Genomic DNA, 9,692 nt, shown 5'->3' with positions numbered 1-9,692 from the left:
AGGGCTTGGTCCATCTAGGCTTAGGGGACATCCATTTGCAAGGAGAGGTTTACGAGTCTCAGGATGGCTTTTCCTGGAAGCAGACTCTGAAACAGTGTTCAGTGTCGGGGTCTATCAGCGGATGCCCTTGAGGTCCACATTCCTTCCATGCATCCAACAAATATTTACTCAACACCTGCCATCTGCCAGGCATAGCCTGGTAAAGAAGCTGTCATTAAACAAAATATTACACGTTATTTACTTAAAACTTGCCAAATGATAAAAAGGGACCATACTAGGTGAGAAAAGAGAAAAGAATTGGGGGAACCGACAGACTCGGGGTACCTTGAGCCTGAATGCTGACTTAGGATGAGAGGAAAATTGATGTTTCAGGTGGAGGGAGCTTTGAGTGGCAGGAACCGAAAGGACGGTGGTGTGGCCCTGACATGTGCGATGGGAGCAGACAGTGAGACTGCAGGGGGCAAGGGCCAGACCTGGCGGATTTTATGGGCGGAGTTAAGGAGTATGCTTTTATCCTAAAGGCTATGACCAAAAACTCCACACCATGCTTGGGGATCTAGGAAGGAGATTCTTCTGGGACTAGAAAGCTGGAAACTGGCTTAAAATGTAAATGCACGCTCCTGTCGGCAAAGTTCATACTGTTCCTGAGAATGGGAGGTACCTAAGATGAAAATAGCATCTTCCAACGGGCTCAAGAGGGAGCTGCACAGAGCTGCACAGAATTCCATACGGAGCCGTTTAGGGTTTTGTCTCAGCATCTGGTTCACCCTGACCATGGTAATTTTCACAGCAACTCATCTCAACGGAATGATCTAAGCTTTAAAACGAAATACTTAAAGGGTCAGTTGACCACAAGATTTGAGAACTGCCGTCCATAAACCCTCTCATGAAGAGGTAGATGGCTTGAATTGCCTTGCAGTTTTCACAGTCACCTGGATGAAAAGATGAAAGAAAATAAGTCACTGTAACAACCAGCAGAGTCCAAATGTCTGCTGTCCGGGGTTGCGTCTTATGAGACTCATGAAGTAAGACATTTCTCTTCTGACTACGGAGGAACAGAATTGAGGTGAATTGGGATCTGATAAAATTCCAGAGTCTTAGACTCACATTTGGAATCTTCCTTCTTCTCTCTCCCTCTCATTCCCTCTTCATCGAGAGAGAATGGTGGGGAAGCATTTGAAAAACAAGTCTATTTTTGGATTGAGGAAGAGCAGCCTCTACTAATGTGTGGTCTTAGCCAGGATTCACTCAGAGCACCGGGCTGCTTTATTTGTTCGGCGGCTGCTTTATTTTGTTCGGCGGCTATCTCCGTTCTTATTTCATATAGATTTAAAGTTTGAAAAGCTTAACCTTTTCAGTCAGTAGCTGAGCTCTCACCCCGTAGAGATCAGCCAATTAAAAAAACAATTCCTGGGTCATTGTAGATGAGTCGTCTTTTATTTGATGCTTATAAAAATGGTCCACATCCGACCAGGAAGGCATCGGGAAAAAGCACTTCAAAATGTGCTGTCTTCAAAGTGTCAGAAGATAACCCTTCAGGGCTGGGAACCTGGGAACAGAAGGTGCATATTGGTCTTTAATTAAGGAAACTGTTGAGAAGGAAGAACATTTAACATTTTAAACCACCGGTGGCTTCACAGCTACAGGAAGTGCCTGGGTGACAAAGATGGACTTGTTGCCCTCGCTGTCCTGGTACCTGCCTTGGCCCGTGCAACTGACCCAAAGCTAAATGCTTCCCACCAGGGGGCGGATTAGAAATGATCATCGACTCCCCGCGCTGTGACAACTCAATTTTCACAAGTGGCAAAGGAAGCAAAGCTGCAGTCCCCTCCTGGGGGACACGTTTGCCACAAAACATTAACAGAGCTGGAGAAGTAATGGTTCTCTGCCCGGAAAGGCCCGCAGGTGTGGGACCGTGCAAGGGCGCCGCCGTACGCCGAGAGATCAGAACCTCATCGTGCAGATTTCATCACAATTTCATCTGAGGGAGAAAGAGCTTATAGGAGGAGGGATGGAGGGAAAAAATCCTAAGGATTGTACTTTGATTTTATAAGCAGATTGTTGGAAATTACTGACAGATTGAATGAAATAATACGCTTTGGAGCAGCAGGGAACTTAAAGGTGGAGATCTAATTGATTTCTACCCTAAACCTAGGAGCAGCTATATTATTAATCAGCCCTGTGACCACTGCTTGGTGGTCTCCTGCACACCGGGAGGAAATGTAGCTTCCAGTTACATACGTATGAATTTCAAATGACACCTGGTGTACCAGAGGGACAAATTCGTGTGGCTGGGGAGTCACAACCCATCTCTGGATGCACTTGAGCAGAAACACACCACCCCATAAAATGGTGGAATTACAGAGCATTGGGGGTGGGCACGGTGAGGGTGAAAAGCCCCAGTCCGTAAGGGCCCCACCTGGTCAGCTCTCTGTTGAAGCACACGCTCTCTTCCTTCCTACAAAGCCCTTTGCCATAGCCCTGGCCTGAATAGACTTCAGATCTGCCTTGAATACGAACTACCTCTGGGTGCACTCAGCCATTTTCTACCCTGAAAGTCAGAGAGACAAAAGGCAGATTGTGTCTGTATTTAAATGATCTTTCAGGGGTTCACGAAATGTCGAGATAAGATGAAGGTCAGCTGGGGAAGGCTTTTCCGAATTAATATGCATTCTTCACCATCCAAGTTTGAAAGATCCTCTTCGGTTAAGCTTCCAGAGTTTTCCTCCGGCATTCAAACAAAAGACAACGTTTTTGTGATAGGGTTGATCATAAGAAAGGAGGATGGTTTCCTTGAACAAAGAAAGTCTTTTGCTTTCATGGAGAAGAGACCCCCCAAAATCACCAGGGATGGCCGATTTGCATATGAGTAGCCACTGTGGGTCCAGCTGGTGCTGGATATCCGAGATTCCGAGACCAAGACAGACCTGTTTCTGCTCACAGGAAGGCTCAGAGTAAGATGTGTTCAATTATATAGTGTGAGCAGGAATGCTCATTCAGTTATTCGTTCATTCAACAAGCCGTCAACAAGCCAGAGTGCCTAAAATCTTCAGAGTCAGCGTTCACGAGTCACTAGATAAAACAAAGGCTTATAGGAGCATGTGTTCAACGCTTTGGACCCAGACAAACCTGGGCTTGAGTCTGCCTCTGCTCTGAGTCTGTCTGGTTTGAGTCTCCTCTGTGCCTCAGTTTTTCCTTCCATAAAATAGGGACAGAGAGAACCAGCTCTTGGGTTTCTTGCATTAAATGAGGGCCTTTCATCTCTTAGCCAGCAGCTCTGGACTCAGAACTTGACGACACCCTAAAAATGACTGGGAACCTGAAATGATTACAAAATGATAACAAAATCTATTACAAAATGGTGATCAATATTTATCATTCTATAAATCAACATGAAAAACATTTAAAATTATGTATTAATTCATTTTAAAGTAGTAATAATAAACCCATTACATATCTTTATATAGAAAACAGCAATATTTTCCAAACCAAGCATTTAGTGAAAAAAGGGGCATTGTTTGCCATTTTTGCACATCTCTTTCAATGTCTGTTGCAGTATCACACTCTATGTGGTCTCTGGAAAATTCCACCATGTGCTCCTAAGAGAATCTGAATATAAAAGGCCAATAACATCTGAGTATTTCTGTGAAAATGGTGTCAAACCCCTTGAAAGGGACCCCAGGTCTCACCACAGCACCACTGTGGCCAGTCCTTTGATCTTCACTATAACCCTCCAGGTAAGTACTATTTTCATTCCCATTTTACAGATGAGGAAATTGAGGCACCAAAAGGTTAAGAAACTTGCCTGAGGCCACACAGTTAAGAGCAGCAGAGCTGGCATTTAAACCCAGCTGTATGCCCCTAGGGTCTGTGTTCCTCCCTACCCTTTCTCATTCAGAGAACCCAGAATAGCTCAGACCCAGGAAGCTCTTGGTAAATGAGAGCAGGTGGGACAGCCAGGAAGCAGTGTGACATCCTTCTGTTATGGAAATGATCCCACCCCATCCTCCAAGGGCCAGTTCATCTTGGTGCTCAGAGAAATGGATGGAGGGAGAGAGGAACTAAGACAGCCCATTAGAATTGGGATTCAAGGCTTTGGAAAACAGTCCTTAAGAATCTGAATATTCCTTAATCACTGAATTCGCATTCTAGAACATCTCCAGGGACTAGAGGTCACTCACAGAGGAGAGTCTGTCTGTCTGAGCACCCGAAAAGCTTTAGAAACCCCCCGGCCATCAGAGCAGCTCTGCCCCCCTTGGCTTAGGCTGTGATGGGGCCAACCCACCACGTACATTTGTGGAGAACAAACAAGACACACACATTTAAGGGAGAGCGGTGAAAATGTCCCATCAGCACAGGTCTCTCAGGCTTTGACCAAAAATGTGGGTAGTTGATTCAAACGACTTGCAGCTTGGGGGGGGCGGCGGTGGGTGGTACATTCTGAGGCCAAGCAAAAGCAGAGGAATATGTCTCACACTTAAAAAAAATCCGTGGACCGTTTTTGGCTCAAAATATGCCAAGACTTTGCAACTCACCTGTTCCCATTTGCCAGTTCAAAAGAAAAAAAGAAGAGGAAAAAAACCAGCCACATTAGAATTCATGGGAGGAAATGAGATTGTATTTGAGACACTGGCAACTGGATTTCTTTGTTTTATTAGCATAAGTGAATTATTAATTCAGCACAGAAAAAGCATAGATCTCTGTCATATAAAAAGTCACCAGTACCACAAGGGACCTTCACAAACCAGGATGATAATAATATCTAACTTACATTTGCATAATGCTTTACAATTTCCAAGGCCCTGCCATATACTCTGTGGGTTTAGCTTTGATAGCTGGATGGAATAGAGTTTTGCCCTGGGTAGAACTGCAGGACAGCAAGGGGATATGAGTTCATCACCGTCAAGCCCCACATCAGGGATAAACACTCTAGATTTAATCAGAAGCGCCTGGGGGGGAAAAGGTCATTAATATTTAGCATTTTTTATTGCATTCCCAAACTCCATCGAACTTTTTCAGAATGTGCCTTTGAGAATCAAGGGCCACGAGCCCAGCTCTGGGGAGTGGTCCAGTCTGAGCCTTCGTGAGCTCTGTTTGTTCTTTTATCCCTAACGGGATAGAGATGTTTGCCACCGTGAGCAACTTGTCCCAGTTTGCCTGGGACTTTCCCAGTTTTAGGGCTGAAAGCCCAACATCCCAGGATTCTCCTGAGTCTTGGGCAAACGGGGGTGGTTGGTCACCCTACCAACAATCAGGGTTGAGAAATCCCTGATAATATCACGCACGTTGTGCCCACTATGGTCCTTTCCTTCATCTCTGCAGTTTTACTTCTGGCTGCTGCTGGCTTGGAGCTTAATGTTTCACAAGTGCCTTTCGTCTGGCTGGCAAGACTGGCCTCAGAGACGTGTTCCTCTCCTCTCTCCCCTCCCCAGCTCTGTCAAAGCAGTGAGGGGGCAGTGGGCGCCCAGCATGGGAACACCCAGTCTCTTTGTGGGGAGTCCCCTGAGTAATATTCCATTGTGTGTGTGTGTGTGTGTGTGTGTGTGTGTGTGTGTGCGCATACACCACATCTCCTTTATCCATTCGTATGTTGATGGACACTCAGGTTGCTTCCACATCTTGGCAATCATAAATAATGTTGCTATGAACATTGGGGTGCATGGATCTTTTTGAATTAGTGTTTTTGTTTTTCTCGAATATCTACCCAGGAGTGGGATCGCTGGGTCACATGGTAGTTCTATTTTTAGTTTTTTGAGAAACCTCCATATTGTTCTCCATAGTGGCTGCACCAATTTACATTCCCACCACAGTGCACGAAGCTTCCCTTTTCTCCACATCTAGAAACGTGTTTTCCCTGAGAAGCCAGAAGTCTGTGGACAGAATAGCCCCAAAGACAAAGACTTTGGAAGTGCCCGTCTGCCCGTGAGGCCATCTGACCTACCCTATGAAGCCGAAGGCTTAGAACACAGCAAAGCCTCCTCTTCCTGTGCAATTTTGGGAAGATCCAGAAGGTTATTCTGAGGAGGATTTAGCAGCTAAAGCTGAGAGAAAAAGAAAATAAATGAATAAAAGAAAATAATCACTGTCCTCCAGGATGCAGCCTGAAAAATAGCAACATAATCGTGATTTCGTAATAATTCAAACCAGATGAAGAGAACTTCGTATCTAACCCCACACCAATTGCTCTGATTTCTAATCAATTATTGTGGAAGTAATCCATCCATCACCCACCCACACATCCATCTATCCACCCACCAGCAGCCACTGGGAGGGGGAGGGGAGGTGCCGAGCACAGGCTCCGGAGTCAGGCAAGATTGGAGCTAAATTCCTATTTTGTTCATGCATCAGTTCTATGATTTGGGGCAAATTACTGACTTTCCCTGAGCTTCAGTTTTCTCATCTGTAAAGTGGGGGTAGTAATTGTTCCTGCTTCACAGGGTTAAAAGCACATAAAGTTCTAAACACTCAGAGCCCGACACACACACACAGAAGGTTCTCACTCACCATGAGCTCTCTCCTCAGTTTTCACAGAACAAGCCTCAAGGCACCATCGAGTGGTGGCCACAGAGAGCCAGGGTCAAGGTGAGTGATGGCGGAGCCCTTGAGGTCCAGCCATGGTGTGGTCATTGCCCATTTTCACTTTCAAGTAACATGTCTACTTCTATACCTTTATCCTACAAAAACACGTTGACAGGTGCCCCAAGACATTTTTTAGGAGAATGCAGCATAAATACCCACCCACAAGTAAAAAGTTCAGTAAACCATAGTACATCTGTTCAATGCATATGCTGCAGGGTTCAAAAGAATGAGTCGATTGGTAAGTATCATAGGGAAGGGCCACCGAGTTGAATCTAAGAGTATTTAGCAGATGCCCATATTTTTATAAAAATAAGCAAGAAATAATAATGTGTTGTAGCAGAGCCTAGAGGAAAATAGTGGAATACTCAGGAATAAGTGTCGCACAGCTGTTGAGGTTGGCTTTCTCAGAGGATGGTGGTGTCATGAGTAGCATGGTCATATCATTCATTGGCCAATGGAAGCCCCCTGGGGCATACCACAGGGGACTTTCCTTGGCGTCGAAGAGCACTCGGGATTCACATTTGCTGGTGACAAAATCCCAGGCAAATCTGCTTGGTTCGTATCCCCCTTCCCAGAGCCCTTTATTCACTGGGACTAAACCAGGCCTGGGCGGGGGAGGAGGGGCCTCTCCCATCAGAACCTAGGGGTAGGGAGCCGGCCGGCTGGGATGTAGCACTGCCCAAGCTGTCAAGGGAGAATGGGAGCCTGGCTGATGGGAAAACAGAATCCACCGGGTCCAGTGCGGTCCATGGCATATTTTTGCAACATTGGAAGGTTATAGACCTGAATGTCATTGAGGGAAATTCACTGGGGTGATGCAAACAGCAAAAGCAAGGGGACCTTCTAAGAAATGCCAGTGGATAAGGCTGGAGGCTGCTGAAGACTCAGAAAAGCAATAAAGTGGTGAAGAGAGAAGGAGGAAGGAACCCAGGTCCCAGGTGGTGAAAGAGTGTGGGTTTTCTTCCTTGCACCGGGGCAAGGGAACTGTGCTTTGAAGAGCCAGCAGTGGGAATGGGTAGAGTGAGATGCTCCGGAAGGAAAGTGTTTGCTTCCCTTGATTGGAAGCAGCTGTGGGTCTTGAACCTTGCAGAGAGGCAGAAAGTTTGGTGTCTCGATGGTGTGAGAGGTTACTCTGGATGATTTCCTGCCACCCAGGCCCCACGGAATTGGAACCGTTTTTCAACTTCCTCAGACATCCAAGACTTCCAGGGGTTCTGGGAAGGTCTCCGAACATCCCTCTAAATCAACCTGGCCATGTTGTCCCTGGGAGGCCTCGACTGATTCCATCACTGGGGGAGCCCCGAGCTCCCAGACCTTGTCGGCTCACTCACTGCCTGCCCCTCAGAGCGACTTGGGTGACTCAAGCTTCCAAGCAGAGAAATGATCCCTTGGAGATCTGCGCTCACATTTAATTCCCAGGAGCCCTGGGAGGCTTACCGTGGTGTAAACAGGAGCCTTAGAGCAGGGTCAGAGAAATTGCTAGAATGATAAGCAGGTTAGGAGACAATGAGTTTTGACTCCCCTGGATGGTCCCCTCACCATCACATTGGGGCCAATTAATAATGCCTACCTTAAAGGGTTCTATTTTTTAGCAAGTTTTCAAATTTAAACAAATTTTTAAAATTTTAAAATAGTTTCAGATTTACAGAAAAGTTGCAAAGGCAGTACAGAGTCCCCATAAACCTTTACCCAGTGTCCCTTATTTTTCACATCTTGCATTTCTGTGGTGCATTGGTGACAATGACAGTGCCAACATGGGTATATTACTATGAACTAAACTCCGCAGTTTATTCAGATTTCACTAGTTTTCTCCTAATGTCGCTTTGCAGGTCTAAGACCCCATCCAGGACACCACATTGCATTTGGTTATCACATCTCCTTAGGCTCCTCTGGGCTCTGATGACCTTGACGGTTTGAAGGAAGACTGGTCAGGTGTTTTGTGGCATGTCCCTCCATTTGGGGAGGGGACCACAAAGGTGAAGTGCCCTTCTCATCATGTCATGTCAGGAGTTCATGCCATCCTCCAGCTTGATCATGGAGGGTCATTTTGAGGATTCAGTGATATCATGCTTATAAGACACTTGGAAGAGCTCCTGGCCCCTAGCAGGTCCGCGATGATTAGACAAATGGATTAACAATTGAGCAAGTGATCGTTGAGGATTTTGGCTTTGTCAGTTTGTGTGTCTATTTCAGACAAACACGAATCAGCCCCCGTTCCTACCTTCCAGGACCCTCCTGTCCCGGGTGTAGACAACCACCTCCACTTCCAATCCATAATGCTTTGTTCATGATGCTTTTTTCGGCTGCTTCAGAGTCAGGGCTGTAGCTGCTGGCGACTGGGATGTGTGGGAAACAGGAACATGAACCAACACAGCAATTTCTGGCCAGGGCTGAACAGCCCAGCAGACAAAGGAACGGACGGAGGTTTACAGAGCCACAGCTCAGCCTGCAGTAGAGACAGCGAGCCACTAGAAAGGAGGGGATTCTTTTGAAATAGCTCTCAGTGGAACCCAGTGGCTGTGAGGAACACCTGCAGCGTCTCTTGCATTGATTTCCCACACTACCTTGGAAGCCCCCCTCCAAAATGGCCATTGTTGATTTCCTTGTATGCAAAAATGGGGGCAGTCCTTGTGGAGTGGCCTTTCTCTCCAGTTTAAGTTGATTAGCCTTTGGGTACATGTAGATACAGAGACAAAAAAAATCCCAGTCCTCAAAAAGCTCAGTTTTAGAATATGATGAGACTCAAAAGGTACAAAACGTGTAAAATTACTTTAAAAGAAAAAGTGCAATACAAATGTAAGATTTCTAAATAAAAGTTTGGGAATTCCCTGGTGGTCCAGTGGTTAAGACATGGGCTTTCACTGCCATGGGCCCAGGTTTAATCCCTGGTTGGAGAACTGAGATCCCACAAGCCGTTTGACGTGGTCAAAAAATAATAATAAATAAATAAAAATAATAAATGAATAAATAAATAAAAGGCTGAGTGAGATGGTCTCATCTGTCTTTCCAGTCCCTTTTTCTCACCAGCCTGGTGATACCATCAAATATAAAAAATGCTGCTGTGGAGGTCTTGCTGCCTCTGAGTGGCCAGCATGAGGGGAAATCTCCATCTT

Source organism: Balaenoptera borealis (genome assembly GCF_965194805.1).
Source record: "Balaenoptera borealis genome assembly, chromosome: 16".
Taxonomy (NCBI): Eukaryota; Metazoa; Chordata; class Mammalia; order Artiodactyla; family Balaenopteridae; genus Balaenoptera; species Balaenoptera borealis.
The sequence above is the reverse complement of the archived record's forward strand: the minus strand, read 5'-3'. Positions refer to the sequence as shown.